The following is a 17,174-nucleotide window of genomic DNA, read 5'->3' on the forward strand; positions in this document are numbered from 1 at the left end:
GTACTTTGAACTTTGATGCACATTGTATATCCATTAAATGATATGGCAGCATTGGTGAAGATCTGTCCTGGGACCAGCACGTAAGTGTCATTGCAAAGTAGGCATGACAGCACCACTGCTTTCTTAAAAATTTGCACAGATTTGGCATGTCCCCTAAAACTTTAACAAACTTCTGTAGGTGCACAGTGGAAGGTATCCTAACTGGTTTCATCATGTCCTGGTATAAAAACACCAATGCCCAGAATTTAAAAAAAGGCTGCAGGAAAAGATGGATTACAGTCCATTCTATCGAAGGAAATCCCTCCCCACCACTGAGCACATTTTCAAGGAACATTGCCACAAGAAAGCAGCTTCCATCATCAAAGTACCCCTCCATCTAGGTTATGCTCTCTTCTCAATACTTGGGCAGAAACCTTAGAAGTCACACCACCATGTTCAGGAACACTACAACCATCAGGCTCCTGAATCAATGTGAATAATTTCACTCACCTCAACATTGAACTGATTCCACAAACTACAGACTCACTTTTAAGGACTCTACAAGTCATGTTTCCAAAATATATATATATATATATATATATATATTTATTTATTTGTTTGTTTGTTTATATTTGCATGATATGCCTTCTTTTGAACATTGCTTATTTTTGTCAGCCTTTATTTATGTGTAGATTTTCATAAATTCTCTTCTATTTCTTTATTTTCCTGTAAATACCTGCAAGAAAATGAATCTTAAAGTAGTATATGGTAACATGCACATACTTTGATAATAAATTTACCTTAGAATCAAAATTAGAATCATATTTAATATCATTGAAATATGTCATACAGCAGTATATTGCAGTACATAATAATAAAAACAATAAATTATCATGAGAATAATAAATAAAAAGTAAATTAAATTAAATAAGTAGTTCAAAAAGAAAGGGAAAATTACTGAGGAAATGATGATGGGTTTATTGTCCATTCAGAAACCTGGTAGCAGATGGGTAGAATTCATCTCTGAAACATTGATTATGTGCCTTCAGGCTTCTGTACCTCCTCCCTGATGGTAGCAATGAGAAGAGGGCATGTCCTGGATGATGGGGGCTGTAATGATCGATGCCACCTTTCTGAGGCATCATCTTTTGAAAGTGTTCTGGATGCTGGAAAAGATGGTGCCCATGATGGGGCTGACTGAATTTACAACTTTCTGCTGCTTTTTCTGATCCTTTGCAGTGTCCCCCTCCATAATAGATAGTGATGGAACCAGTTAGGATGCTTTTCACGGTACATCTGTAGAAATTTGCAAGTGTCTTTGGTGACAAACTAATTAACTATTAATGATATCCGGCCACTGTTGTGCCTTCTTTGTAATTGCATCAATATGTTGGGCCCAGGACAGATCCTCAGATGTTGACACACAGGAACTTTGATTTCACCTTTGAATTTGAGAGTTTTAAAGATATTGACCAGGTTAATTCCTGGTCTGACAAGTGGCTAAAAAAGACAGAGGCTGATGGGAGACGACAGTGGACAATGGAATAAAGGGAATGAGGTAAGGATGAGAGCAGGAGGAAGATACATCTGGGTGACGGGTGGATCAATAGAGTGGGGGAGGGGCAGAGAGATACTTGGGATACAAAAAAAATGGGAGACAGAGCAGAGTGGTTACCAGAAGTTAGAAAAACTGATGTTCATGGCATCAGATTGGAGACAATCAAGGTGGAATATCGGTACACCTCCTAGGTGTCATGAATCAACTTCAGCATGAGAATTCTGAATTAGCAATCAGAATCAGAATCAGATTTATTATGGTGATCTCACAATGCCCATAAAAATGAGTACAACCTCTTGGAAGCTTTCATGTTTTATTGTTTTACAGCATTAAATCGCAGTAGATTTAATTTGACTTTTTTTTTGACATTGATCAACAGAAAGACTCTTTTGTGTCAAAGTGAAAACAGATCTCTACAAAGTGATCTAAATGAATTACAAACATAAAACACAAAATAATTGATTGCATAAGTATTCCCCACCTTTAAGGTGACACATCAAATCATCACTGGTGTAGCTAATTGGTTTTAGAAGTCACATAATTAGTTAAATGGAGACCTGCGTGTAGTCAAGGCGTTTCAATTGATTGTGGTAAAAGTCACCTGTCTCTGGAAGGTCCAGCTGCTGGTGAGTCAGTATCCTGGCAAAAACTACACCATGAAGAAAAACGAACACTCCAAGCTATTCTGCAGAAAGGTTATTGAAAAGCACAAGTCAGGAGATGGATACAATATCATTTCCAAGTCACTGAATATCCCTTGGAATACAGTTAAGTCAATAAATGGAAAGAATATGGCACAGCTGTAAATCTGCCTAGAGCAGGCCATCCTCAAAAACTGAGTGACCGTTCAAGAAGGGGACTAGTGAGAGAAGCCACCAAGAGACCGTTGACAACTCTGGAGGAGTTTCAAGCTTCAGTGGCTGAGATGGGAAAGACTGCATATACAACAACTGTTGACCTAGTCCTTCACCAGCCACAGCTTTATGGGAGAGTGGCAAAGAGAAAGCCATTGTTGAAAAAAATGTACATAATATCTCAGCTAGAGTTCACCAGAAGGCAAGTGGGTGAGTCTGAAGTCAGCTGGAAGGAGGTTCTACAGTCTGAAGAAACCAAAATTCAGCTTTTAGGCCATCAGACTAAATGATATTTTTGGCGTAAACCAAACACTGCACATCATCAAAAACACACCATCCCTACTGTGAAGCCTGCTGGTGGCTGCATCATGCTGTGGGGATGCTTCACTGCAGCAGTCCTTGAAAGCTTTGTGAAGGTAGAGGGTAAAAAGAATGCAGCAAAATACAGGGAAACCCTGCAGGAAAACCTGATGCAGTCTGCAAGAGAAATACGACTTGGGAGAAGATTTGTTTTCACGCAAGACAATGATCCCAAGCATAAAGCCAAAGCTACACAAGCATGGCTTAAAAACAACAAAGGTAATGTCCTAGCGTGGCAAAGTAAGTGTTCAGAGCTTAATCCAATGGAAAATTTGTAGCTGGACTTGAAAACGGCTGTTCACACATGATCGCCATGCAATCTGACAGAGCTGGGGCAGTTTTACAAAGAAGAATGGGGAAAAATTCAGGGTCCAGATGTGCAAAGCTGATAGACCTATCCACACAGACTCAAGGCTGTAATTGCTGCCAAAGGTGCATCTACTAAATACTGACTTGAAGGGGGTGAATACTTATGCAATCAATTATTTTGTGCTTTATATTTGTAATTAATTTAGATCACTTTGTAGAGATCTGTTTTCGCTTTGACATGCAAGTCTTTTACTGTTGATCAGTGTCAAAAAAGGCAAATTAAATCCACTGTGATTCAATGTTGTAAAACAATAAAACATGAAAATTTTCAAGGGGGCTGAATGTTTTTTATTAGCACTGTATATGACATGAAATTTGTTCTTGTCGAGTGCAAATACATAAAATTAGCAAAAATTATAGGATAAATATATAGTGTAAAAGAATAGAATAATGAGGTTCTGTTCATGCATTCTTGGACCATTCAAAAATCTGGTGGTGGAGGAGAAGACGCTCTACTGTAATTTCATCTCTGGGTCTTCAGGTTGCAGGTCTTCTTGTCTGTTCCTTTTCCCTGATGGTAGTAACAAGAAGATGGCATCTTCCAGTTGGTGAGAGTCCTTAGTGATGGAAATTGGCTTCTGGAGGCAGTGTCTCTTGACAATGTCCTCAGTAGTGGGGAGGTTTGTGCCTATAATGTTGTCTACAACTCTCTACAGCCTCTGGTGATTTCTGAGCCACCATGCTAGGTGATGAAGCAAATTTGCCGTAATGGATAGGGACACGTCAAAGTGGGAATGGGATATGTGAGATCCTGGACAGAATAATGGATGGTGAGGAGGTGCTCGACAAAGTAATTTCTTAATTATATTAGTTCTCACCAATGTAAAGGAGGCTGCAGTAGGAATAGCAGACGTGATAAATGACACCAGCAGATTTACAAGTGAAGTACTTATTCTCCTGGTAGGACTGTTCAGAACTCTGAATGATGGTGAGGGACGAGGTGTAAGGGCAGGTATAATGCTGAGCACAGTTGCTAAGTGGAGGCTGTTCAGTAGGGAGGGACGAGGAAAAATGGACGTCATGGAGGGAGTGATTGCAGTGAAAAGCTGAGGGGAGAGGAATGGAAATTGTGCCTGATGGTGGAATCCCACTGGAGATGGAAGAAGTTACAGAAAATGCTATGTTGGATGAATAGATTTGTGGGTGGTAGGCAAGGACAAGGGAAACTCTGTCCCTGCTGTGTGTGTGTGTGTGTGTGTGTGTGTGTGTGTGTTCGGGGGTGAGGTGGTCACGGGAGTGTGGATGTGGCAAAGGCAGAAATAGAGGAGATAATGTGTGAGGGCTACATCAAAATCAGTTGGGAGAGTGACGCATTTCCCAAAAAATGGAGGATACCTCAAATGTCCTGAAGTGGAAAGCCTCATCATGATCTAGAGAGATGAAAGAACTGAGAGAAGGAAGTAGAATCCTTGAAAGTGACAGGGTGGGAAGTGGTGTATTTGAGGTAAGTGTGGGAGTAATTGGGTTTGTAGAAGAGGACAGTGGAGATATGTGATAGTCATGACGCACAGAATCAGGACATTCGTCCTATTGTGTTTATGCTGACAAGTGTCTATCTATTGTTTGTTCGTTCATTATGTGCCATGCTATATGACGTAGGCGATCATTGTCTTTCCATGACTATGATTTTTCTTGGCAAATTTTTCTACAGAAGTGGTTTGCCATTGCCTTCTTCTGGGCTGTGTCTTTACAAGACGGGTGAGCCCAGCCATTATGGATACTCTTCAGCGATCGTCTCCCTGGTGTCAGTGGTCACATAACCAGGGCTTGTGATATCCACCACGTGCTCCCATGGCTTCATGTGATCTTGATTGGTGGGGGGAATTGTGCTAAGCAGATGCTACATCTTGACCAACGGTGACTTGCAGCCTAATGGAGGAAAGGAACGTCTTACACTTCCTCGGGTAGAGACATATCTCCACCTCCTATATTAATCTATACTAATTCTATGTACTGACACACAGAGGGAATGTATTGTAGTAATGGTTGATAATGTTGTTGGCTTTGATTCCCTGGTGTCCTGTCACTTGGGTGATAGGTCTCTGCACTCCAGCCATTCACACAACACAGCCATGATTAACCCACTGCACCACACTGCCCACCACCACTACTTTATCATTTCCACTCAGAGTCACCTTAGGTAGAGACACTCCTGTACCTAGTGTAACTTAATTTACATACAATCAGTCTATGTACATAAAATAATCTAATGTATTTATATTTCTTACAAAAGGTAGTAAAGCCCAGTAAAGCTCTCCCTATTGAGCAGATCTACATGAAATGTTGCCATAGAAAAGCTGCATCCACCATCAAAAATCCTCACCACACAGACCATACTGTTTTCTCGGTGCTGCCATCAGGTAGAAGATACAGGAGCCTCAGGACTCCACCACCAGGTTCAAGAGCAGTCACTACCCCTCAACCATCAGGCTCTTGAACAAAAGGGGGATCGCTACGCTCACTTAGGACTCTATTTTGTTATTTCGTGCTCGTTATTTATTGCTATTTACTTACTATCTGCATTTGTACAATTTGTTTATAGTTAACAGTTCCTGATGTTTACTGTTTACAGTTACTGTTCCATAGATTTGCTAAGTATGCCTGCTGAGAAAGAACCTCAAGGTTGTTTGTGGTGTCATATATGTACTCTGATAATAAATTTTACTTTGAAATTTGATTTATTATGTGTTTTTAAATTGAATTCTTTTGTCTTATTGTGCTTATTATGCTGCATTGAATCCAGATTAACAATCATTTTGTTCTCCTTTACACTTGAGTAGTAGAAATGTGATCACTCAAATCCAGTGTGATGTCTCCTCAGGGATTATTCTTTTAATGAAGGACGCCTGTGCGTGTCTTTGTTTAACGTGAGGAGGCTGATACATGGGCAGCCACCACACGATCCTTGACAGATCGGAATCAGGGTCTAGTGGCCTGGAGTACAAGATGCCTGGGAGACCCTTCACTGCTGCAGCTTCCTCGACCTTCACTGCTGTTTTGATGTGCCATCATCTTCTGCCAGCTCCACTGTTGTGGTCTTGGTTGGATCGCTTTTTGTCTGGAAACTTCCCCTTCACCTTACCGCCATGGGAGACCCCACCAGAAGCTAAGTTCCAGACGGCATTGCTCTTGGGATCTCAGGAGCTCACAAGCCTCTCCACCTTGGCAAGGTGATGATCCACATGTGTGCTGATGGAAGGCAATGAAGCCGTCTTGCAGGGATGCAGGGACATGGGCAGCAGAGTGCCAGAACAGATAGTGGAGAGGTGTGGAGACAGATATTGGTAAGTCCTCAGACTAAGTCAGGAATCAAATGGTGGGACTAGGGTTCTGAGCTGTGTATATTTCAGTGCTATAAATATTGTAGGAAAAGGCACTTGAGCTCAGGGCATCGGTCAATACATAGAGTTATGATATTGTAGCCATCAGTGAGACTTAGTTTTAGGAGAGGCAGAACTGGCAGCTCAATATTCCCAAGTTCTGTGGTTTTAGATGTGACAGGGCAGGAAGGATTATAGAGGATGGTGGCGTTACTAGTCAGGGAAAATGTCACGGCAATGCTCAGTCAGGACAGACTGAAGAAATCATCTATTGAGACTTTATGGGTGGAAATGAGAAATAGAAATATATGCCCCTGTTAATGGGCTGTGTTATAGTCCACTGGGACTTAGAGGGACAAATTTGTGGAGAGATTGCAGATTTGCAAGAAACATAAGATTGTGATAGAGTCATACAGTTATAGAACAGTACAGCACAGAAACTGGCCCTTCTGCCCATCAAGTCTGTGCCGACCCATTTAAACTGCTTATTCCCATTAATATGCAGCAGGACTACAGCCGTCCATACCCCTATGGTCCATGTACCCATCCAAACTTCTGTTAAACATTGAAATAAAGCTACCATATCTGTACACCTCATAATCTTGTATACCTCTGTCAAATCTCCCCTCAGTCTTATATATTCCAAGGAATAAAGTCCTAAGCTACTCAATCTTTCATTTTAACTCAGGTCCTTCAGTCCCAGCAACATCTTTTCAAATTTCCTGTCTACTCTTTCAACCTTATTTACATCTTTCTTGTAGGTAGGTGACCAAAACAGCACACAATACTCCAAATTAGGCTTCACAACACCTTATACAAATTCATCATAAAATCCCATCTCTTCTGCTTAATACTTTGATTTATGAAGACAAACGTGCCAAAACAACCCTATCTACCTTCAATAATTGATAGAACACACTCCCAGATCCCTTTGATAAAAAGTAATTTCAATTTTCCACATATTGACTAGGACTCCCATACTGTAAAAGGCCTAGATGGGATAGAGTTTGTCAAATGTGTTCAGGAACGTTTCCTTCATCAGAACATAGAAATCCCGATAAAAGAGTGTGCAATACTTGAACTCTTATTAAGGAATGATACAGGGCAGGTGACAGAAGTTGGAGGAATATTTTGTATCTCATGATCATAATACCATTAGCGTCAAGGTAATTATAGAAAAATATACATCTGGTCCCCGGGTTGCATTCTAAATTGGAGAAAAGGCAATTTTAATGGTATCAGAAAGAATCTGCCAAGTGTGGATTGGGATAGGCTGTTTCCTGGAAAATGTATACTTGGTAAGTAGGAGGCATTCAAAAGTGAAATTGACAGTACAAATCTTGTATGTGCCTGTCAGAATAAAAGGCAAGGATAACAGGGTTATGGAACTTTGGGTTTCAAGAAATATTGAGGCCCTAGTTATGGAAAAAAGGAGGTGCATCACAGGTATAGGCAAATAGGAACAAATGAGCTATTTGAGGAGTATAAGAAGTGTAAGAGAACTCTTAAGAAAGAAATCTGGAGGGTTAGAAGAAGGCATGAGATTATTTAGCTTATTTATTCAAAAATAGGAGCAGGAATAAGCCATCTGGCCCATCGAGCCTGCTCCACCATTCAATAAGATCACGGCTGTTGTGTCCATCTTCACCTACCTGCCTTTTCCCCATAACCCTTAATTCTCCTACTATGCAAAAATCCATCCAGCCTTGTCTTAAGTATCTTTACTGAGATAGCTTACACTACCTCATTGGGCAGAGAATTCCACAGTTTCACCACTCTCTGGGAAAAGCAGTTCCTCCTCATCTCTGTCCTAAATTTATTCACCTGAATCTTGAGGCAATGTCCCCTAGTTCTAGTCTCCCCTACCAGTGGAAACAACTTTCCTGCCTCTATCTTGTTCATCCCTTTTATAATTTTATATGCTTCGATAAGATCTCCTCTTATTCTTCTGAATCCAGTGAGTACAGTCCCAGGCGACTCAATCTCTCCTCATTGTCTAACCCCCTCATCCCTGGAATCAAACTGGTGAAATCCTCTTAACTGGATTTCTTGTATCTGTATCTACTCGGGAGACAGACACAGAGTCTATAGAAATGGGGGAAAGCAGCCGCAAGATCATGGAATCTTTGCAGATTACCGAGAAGGAGGTGTTTGCTGACTTGAGGTAAATTCGGGTGGACAAATCACCAGGGCCTGATAAGCTGTTTACTCAGACCATATGGGAGGCAAGTGCAGAAATTGCCGCAGCCCTAGCAGAGATATTAAAATCATCCTTAGTGACAAGTGAAGCTCCAGAGCATTGGAGAATAGCTAATGTTGTTCTGCTGTTTAAGAAAAGCTCTAAGAATAAACCAGAAAATTATAGGCCTGTGAGCCTGACTTCAGTAGTGAGAAAGTTATTGGAAGGTGTTCTAAAAGACTGGATATCTGAGTATTTGGATAGACAGTGATAGCCAGCATGGCATTATGTGTAGCTGCTCATGCCAAACCAATCTTAAAGAATTTTTCAAGGAAGTTACCAGGAAAGATATACATAAGATTGAAAGAGCACAGATAAAATTTACAAGGTTCTTGCCAGGACTAGAGGACCTGAGTTATATGGAAAGATTGAACAGGTTTGAACTTTATTCCCTCAAATTTAGAAGATTGAGGGGAATTTGATACAAATTATGAGGGGTATAGGTAGGGTAAATGCAAGCTGGCTTTTTCCACTGAGGTTGGGTGAGACTACAACTAGAGGTCATAGGTTAAGGGTGAAAGGTGAAATACTTAAGGGGACCATGATAGGAAACTTTTTCACTCAGTAGATGGAATGAGCTACCAGTGCTAGTGGAGGATGTGAGCTCCATTTCAACGTTTAAGAGAAGTTTGAGTAGGTGCATGTGTGGGAGAGTTATGGAGGGTTTTGATCTGGATGCAGGTTAACAGGACTAGGCAGTTTAGAATAGATGGGCTGAAGGGCCTGTTTCTACGCAGTAGTTTTTTTTAACTCTATAACTCTATGACCCTAATCTTGAACTGTGAATCTTGAATTGTGGGTGGCAATACCAACAGTCGACAGTGCGGGTCCAAAGCAAATCTATACTCTGATATGCAGCCCGCACTTCAAGTGAGATCATTGATAGAATCAAAGAAGCTGTGAAGAATTAAATGCATTGCAGCTCTCTTGATATCCCGACAGATTAATCTGATTCAATTAGGGAAACAGAAAGCGTGTTTATGTTCTGGTAACTTGAAGCCTGCCACATGTTTAGGCTGGTGGTCATTGTGAAATCCTGCTGGGAATTTATAATGCCTTCGCCCAGCTGCTGAAAAAACTTGGTGAAAAAGAAAAGGCTTTGGTAACTGAATCACATAACTTTGTTTATATTTTCAATGTTATGGAATGGGACATTGTTTTATTTAGGAGTAAACTACAATAAAAATTACTTTCAGGTCACTTTGCGAAACACAGGATATTCACAAGGTATTAACTGGTGTGAGTCAGGAGATTAGAACAGATTATAGAGTTATACAACACAGAACCTGGCCCCAATCTGTCACAGACCACCTGTCCACCAGGCTCCCCATGTTAAGCAATGTCACGTACAGGCATTCTCGTTAAGAGAATCCACCCTAACATCCCACTTATGTGGATCCCGGATCAACTTCTACAGCCACCTGAGGACCTACCAAGAGACCAGCTCTTAGGAGAACATCTTGCTCCACTTGAGTAACTGCACTGTATGACTACAACACAGAACCAGGTTTTGTGGCCCAGCTGGTTCAAGCCAACCAATATTACCATGCCATCTACACTTGGTTCATTTGGGATGTTGTGTAGGTAGAAGGAATTAGATTAGTTAGGCATTTAATTATTGTTCTATGTTTTATGTTCTGTGGCAAGTCCTGCAGTGACCAGAAGATCGAAGCCAGTGACCTTTTCTGCTGAGCTAACAGTTTGCTGTAGTTTTTGTATGTTGTGAGAGAATATTGCACCATTTCAGACAGTAATGGCTGATGTGAGGATGCTCTCTGTGATGCCAGCGTAGAATTGCACCAATATGTTCAGGGGAAGATGGAGTTTTACCAACTGCCACAACAAGTACATCTTCTGTCAAGCCTTTCTGTTAAGGAAGGAGATATGGATCTCCCACATGAGGTCCTTTGAAATCTTGATTGCTCAGGAACGTGAATGTTGAAAGGACGCTAACTGTAGAGATGTTGATGATCAGTGGAGATGGTTCCATCTTCCCCAGAAAACTGTGTAACCCCAGTCTGAATGGACAGTTTTAATATTTGAATGTGTTACAATAGCCCTTCGCTTTGCCATCAAGTAGTGTCAACTTTTGGTATTCCAACAGTCACAGCCTGAAGCAATAATAGACTCTGGCTGCCTGGAAATATTGGGATAGTAATCGCTATTTGTTGCTTTCCAAGTGAGTCACAGCTGATGAAAGAATATTCTGGCAAGCCAACGTTTTAATGACACAAGGCTGAAAAAAACAGATAGTGCTTCTTTTTTCCGAAGCTGCTACTTCAGGCCTTCGACTTTCTCGAAGTGACAGAATGTTCACCCACATCCTTCCAGTCCCTGTCAGGGTCATGAGTACTACTGGCACCAGTAACCTCCAAGTGGCTACTGTATTATCAGTGAGATATTTCAATCTGGCGTTTCCTTTCAAACCTCAGGCGTCTGTCACAAAGTTCCCAACAACTGCTGTGGTCAGTTATCTCCTTTGAGAAATGCTCAACTCAAGGTGAAACGGAATTAACCGGATTTATTATTACAGTGGTCTATGATGTCAAATTTGCATTTTTGCAGCAATAGACTTTAAAATTTACTCTAAGCAGTACAGTGCAAAGATACACTCTAACATTACCAAATGGAATAATGAAGCAGTATTCAGCAGGCCAGGCAGCATCTATGGAAAAAAAGTACAGTCGACGTTTCGGGCCGAAACCCTTCGGCAGGACTGGAGAAAAAAAATGCTGAGAAGTAGATCTAAAAGGTGGGGGAGGGTGGAGAGAAGCACCAGATGATAGGTGAAACCGGGAGGGGGAGGGATGAAGTGAAGAGCTGGGAAGTTGATTGGTGAAGGAGACAGAAGGCCATGGAAGAAAGAAACAGGGGGGAGGAGCTCCAGACGGAGGCAATGGGTGAGCAAGGAGATAAGGTGAGAGAAGGAAAAGGGGATGGGAAATGGTGAAGGGCGGGGGGGGGGCCTGAAACGTCATCTCCATTTTTTTCCATAGATGCTGCCTTGCCTGCAGAGTTCCTCCAGCATTTTGTGTGTGTTGCCTGGATTTCCAGCATCTGCAGATTTTCTCTTGTTAATGAGTTGGTATTCATGGGTTCATGGACCATTCAGAAATCTAATGACAGGGAGGAAGTAGCTGTTCCTAAAACACTGAGTGTGGGCCTTCAGGCTCTGTACCTCTTCCCTGATGGTAGTGATGAGAAGAGGGCATGACCAGAGTCTTTAGTGCTGGATGCTGCCTTCTTGAGGCACAGCCTTTGAATTATGTCCTCAAAGTGGGGGCGAGGGGGGAGATTGTGGGCATGAAGGAGGTAGCTGAGTCTACAATCCTCTTGTAATCTTGTTTATCGGAGCCTCCATGCAAGGCTGTGATGCAGCCTATCAGAAAGCTCTCTAATGTACAGTACGTGCATAAGTTTTAGGCACGTATATTTCTATATTTGTATTTCCATATTTCTATATTTATTTATAACATATTTCATTGTACTGTTAACAAGTTTCATGACATATGCCGATGATATAAAACCTGATTCTGATTCTGATATACTGTATAGAGCTAGGGCGCCTAAAAATTTTGCACAGTACTGTATTTGTCAATGTGGAGCGGAAAGCGGCTCTATAAATCTGGCTGGAGCAAAGGTTGTTCAGAATGGCGAGGGTGGAGCACCATGGGAGGGGTGTGGGACACGTAGCAGAGAAGGAGTGCTGATACGAGTACAGACACACTCAGCCCTGAGACACCAGGCAAGTTCATTTGATTCCACACAATTGGTTTATTGATCGTTGCACAATTTCTTGATGCAGGTTCTCACTTTATTCAGCACTCCTGCAATATGGTAAAGAGAGCAGAGGTCTACGCGGATAGTTGGACGTGTCTGCTCCTTTTCCTGTTGTGGTCAGATTTATCATCAGAATTTAACTCTTATAGCACATGAAACTTGCTGAAGGATTAAAAGGCTCAGTTTCTTTAAATTGACCATGAAGTTGCATCACCATCTGATATGGTGGAGCCACTGCACAGGATTGGAAAACCCTGCCAAAAATAGTGGGGGCTTATATGGGAGGCAGGGTTTGAGGGTGGGCACAACATTGTGGGCCGAAGGGCCTGAACTGTGCTGTACTATTCTATGTTCTATAAAATTGTAAACTCAACTGCCTCCAATATGTGCTCTAGCCTCTCCAGCATTGAGGAAAACTTCAAAAGGTTATGCCTCAGGAATGCAACATCCAACATTAAGGACTCCCATCATCGAGGACATGCTCTCTTCTCATTGCTACTATCAGGTACAGGAGCCCGAGGACAGTAGAACTACTAGGACTTGATGTTTCAACCCCTATGGTAAGTTGGCACGCTTGATGTTGGCAGTGGGTTTGGAGTGGTGACAAACAGGGAGGGTAGGTACGTCATCGGGGTCATCAGGTGGGCACCCTCCTTTGACGTTTCGTTGATAAGCCCACGTTGTCTCCAGAAGGCTCAACGGTGCTACCTGGTGTCCCAGATACACCCCCCTCAGTTCCATACCCTCCTGTCTTCATCTTGCAGCCCAGTTGTTGTCTTTCCTTTTAATCCAAATCCAGTTGCTGCTTTCTTCTGCTGTGTTTGACAAGGACTTGATTGCTTGTTGGATGGAGTGACCCCTCACCCCCATCTTCTTCAATAGGCTGGTCGTAGATGTAGCAACGAATCCCCTGCATCCCACTTCTACAGGGAAAATCTTGGCCTTCCAGCCATTCTAGGCAGCTTCAGTTGCCAGTTCAGAATACTTGGTCTTTTTCCTCTCATAAGCTTCTTCGACACCGAACTCTCAACAAGTCAGGAATAGCTTCTACCCATCTCCCATCAGATTGATGAATGGACAATGAACTCATGTCACACTAATTTTTCATACCTCACTATTTTTCTCCTCTTTTTGTACTATATATTTATTTTTATATATACTTCTTATTGTAATTTATAGCTTTTATTACTATGTATTGCTCTGTATTACTGCCATAGAACAACAACATTCATGAAATATGTCGGTGATATTAAACCTGGTTCTGAACCAATGAAATAACTTTGGAAATTGCTGAGTTGAATTGGTAAGTTGGTTTAATATTATCACGTGTCAAGGTACAGTGAAAAATGCGTCCTGCATTCTGTTCAGACAGACCAGTTCATGACATCAGTGCATTGAGGGAGTACAAGGGAAAACAATAACATAATACAGAATAAAGTGTTACAGTCCGAGAGAAAGTGCAGTGCAGGTGGACAATAAGGAGCAAGACTATAAAGAGGTAGATTGTGAGGTCAAGAATCCATCTTATTGGAATAGGGAACCATTGAATTGTCTTATATGAGCAGATTAGAAGCTGTCATTGAACATCTGGATTGCTGCCTGTGCCACGCGCCAGTGGGGATAGAGACAGGATGATTTGGCAGATTGATGTGTGAATGAGAAGCTGGTGCTAGGGGCAGGGCTTCAGGTTCGTGGATCATTGGGATCTCTTCTGGGGGAGGTATGACCTGTTGAAAAGTGATGGGCTGCACCTGAACCTAAGGGGTACCAATATTCTCATGGGTAAGTTTATTAGAGCTGATGGGGAGGGTTTAAACTAATTTGGCAGGGGGGTGGGAACTGGAGTGAAGAAACTCAGGATAGGGTGGATGGTGAAAAAGCAAAGATAGAGTGCAGCCAGACCGTCAGGAAAGGCAGGCAGGTGATCGGATATAATTGCAGCCAGCAGGGTGAGCGTCAGTGCATTAGGGTTGCAGAATCAAAAAGGGTAGCAAATACAGTACTCGGAGTGTTATATCTCAATGCATGGAGTATAAGAAATGAGGTGGATGATCTTGTTGCACTATTTCAGATTGTCAGGTATGATGTTGTGGCCATCACTGAATCGTGGCTGGAGGATGGTTGTAGTTGGGAGCTGAATGTCCAAGGTTACACGTTGTATCAGAGGGATAGGAAGGTAAGCAGAGGAGGTGGTTCTGCTGGTAAAGAATGGCATCAGTAGAAAGATGCCGCATAGGATCGGAAGATGTTGAACCCTTGTGGGTTGAGTTAAGAAACTGCAAGGGTGGGTCCGGCTGGTGGCACAGTGATACTGACGCTGGACCCGGGAGCGGAGGTTCCCGGGTTCGAAACCAGTTGGGTCCACTTCAGAGTATGCTTTCCATCCGTGCCAAGTTGCGTGTCGAGATCGCAACTTGACCTCGTAAAATAAAGGGAAAATACTGCAAAAATGTCTGTGTGAGGAATGGCACCCCACACAGTCTCTCTCTCTCTCCGCGCCTTGTACGAGCCATGAAAAAGACATCATCACGGACGCACGCACGCGCACGCACATGCAGACGCAGCGCACAGACGCACACGCACACAGGCACATGTCAAAAAAAAAGGAACTGCAAGGGTTAAAGGACTCTAATGACAGTTATATACAGGCCTCCTAACAGTAGCTGGGATTACAAAAGGAAATAGAAAAGGCATGTCTAAAGAGCAATGTTATGATAGTCATGGAAGATTTCAACATGCAGGTCAATTGGGAAAATCAGGTTGGAAATAGATTTCAAGAGAGTGAGTTTGTTGAAATCCTACGAGATGGCATTTTAGAGCAGCTTGTTGTCGAGCTTACTAGGGGATCAGTTATACTGGATTGGGTGTTATGCAATGAACCGGAGGTGATTAAAGTAAAAGAGCTCTTAGGAGGTAGTGATCACAATATGATTGAGTTCAACTTGAAATTTGATAGGGAGTAAGTAAAGTCTGATGCAGCAGTCTTTCAGTGGAGTAAAGGAAATTATGGTGGTATGAGAGAGGAGATGGCCAGAGTAAATTGGAAGGGGATGCTGGCAGGAATGTCAGCAGAGCAGCAATGGCGAGAGTTTCTTGGAAAAATGAGGAAAGTTCAGGATAGATGTAATCTAAAAATGAGGAAATACTCAAATGGCAAATTAGTACAACCATGGCTGACATGGGAAGTCAAAGCTAATGTAAAAGCAAAAGAGGGCATACAACAAAGCAAAAAATAGTGGGAAAGCAGAGGATTGGGAAGCTTTTAAAACCCTACAGAGAGCAACTAAAAGAATCATTCGGGAGGAAAAGATAAAATATGAAAACAATGTCGCAAACAGTATCAAAGTGAGTAGTAAAAGCTTTTTCAAGGATGTAAAAAATAAAAGAGAGATGAGAGTGGATATAGGACCATTAGAAAACGAGGCTAGAGAGATAATAACAGTGGCCAAGGTTTGGCAGATGAACTAATTGAGTATTTTGTATTAATCTTCACTGTGGAAGACACTAGCAGTGTGCCAAGTGTTGAAGGGTGTGAGGGAAGAGACGTGAGTGCAGTTACTATTACAAGGCAGAAGGTGCTCAAAGAGCTAAAAGACCTAAAGGCACATAAATCACCTGGACCAGATGAACTGCACCCTAAGGTTCTGAAAGAAGTATTGGTAGAAATTGTGGAGGCAGTAGTAATGATCTTTCAAAATTCATTGGACTCTCGCATGGTGCCAGAGGACCGGAAAATTGCAAATGTCATTCCAGCGTTTAAGAAAGGAGAAAGGCAGCAGAAAGGAAATTGTAGACCAGTTAGCCTGAAGATGTTGGAGTGAATTGATAAGGATGAGCTTATGGAGTACTTGGTGACTCAGGACAAGATAGGACAAAGTCAGCATGGTTTCCTTAAGGGAAAATCTTGCCTAACAAACCTATTGAAATTCTTTGAGGAGATTACACGTAAAATAGATTAAGGGGATGCAGTGGATTTTGTATATTTGGACTTTCAGAAGGCCTTTGACAAGGTGCTACACACAAGGCTGCTTAACAAGTTAAGAGCCTGTGGTATTACAGGAAAGTTACTGGCATGGTTAGAGCATTGGCTGATATATAGGAGGCTGCGAATGGGAATAAAAGAATCTTTTTCTGCCAGTGACTAGTGGTTTTCCATAGGGGTCAGTGTTGGGCCTACTTCTTTTTATGCAGCGTATCAGTGGTTTAGATAATGAAATAGGTGGCTTTGTTGCCAAGTTTGCAGATGATACAAAAATTGGTGAAGAGGCAGGTAGTGTTGAGGAAACAGGCTGCCGAGGACTTAGACAGATTGGGAGAATCGGCAAGAGATTGGCAAATGAAATACAATGTTGGAAAATGCATATTTGTGGACTTTAGTAGTAGAAATAAATGTGCGGACTATTTTCTAAACGGGGAGAAATTCCAAAAATCTGAGATGCAAAGGGACTTGGGAGTCCGTGCGCAGAACATCCATGAGGTTAATTTGCAGGTAGAGTCAGTCGTGAGGGAGGCAAATACAATGTTAGCATCCATTTCAAGAGGTCTAGAACACAAGAGCAGGGGTGTGATGCTGAGGCTTTATAAGGCACTGGTGAGGCCTCACCTTGAGTATTGTGAACAGTTTTGGGATCCTCACCTAGGAAGAGATCTGCTGGCACTGGAGAGGGTTCACAAGGATGATTCTGGGAATGGAAGGGTTATCATATGAGGAAAGT

At 42.1% G+C, this 17,174-nt stretch overlaps 1 long non-coding RNA gene across 1 annotated transcript in view; it reads left to right on the forward strand.

Annotated features, from left to right (window-relative positions):
• The window catches only part of LOC140199724 (uncharacterized), a 40,197-nt gene that overhangs the window by 11,480 nt on the left and 11,543 nt on the right, over window positions 1-17,174 (forward strand). The window contains exon 3 of the long non-coding RNA XR_011886473.1: window positions 12,855-13,019. This is a non-coding gene — a long non-coding RNA (uncharacterized lncRNA). The remainder of the gene's footprint in view (window positions 1-12,854; window positions 13,020-17,174) is intronic.

This window comes from Mobula birostris, chromosome 6 (genome assembly GCF_030028105.1).
Source record: "Mobula birostris isolate sMobBir1 chromosome 6, sMobBir1.hap1, whole genome shotgun sequence".
NCBI classification, from domain to species: Eukaryota; Metazoa; Chordata; class Chondrichthyes; order Myliobatiformes; family Myliobatidae; genus Mobula; species Mobula birostris.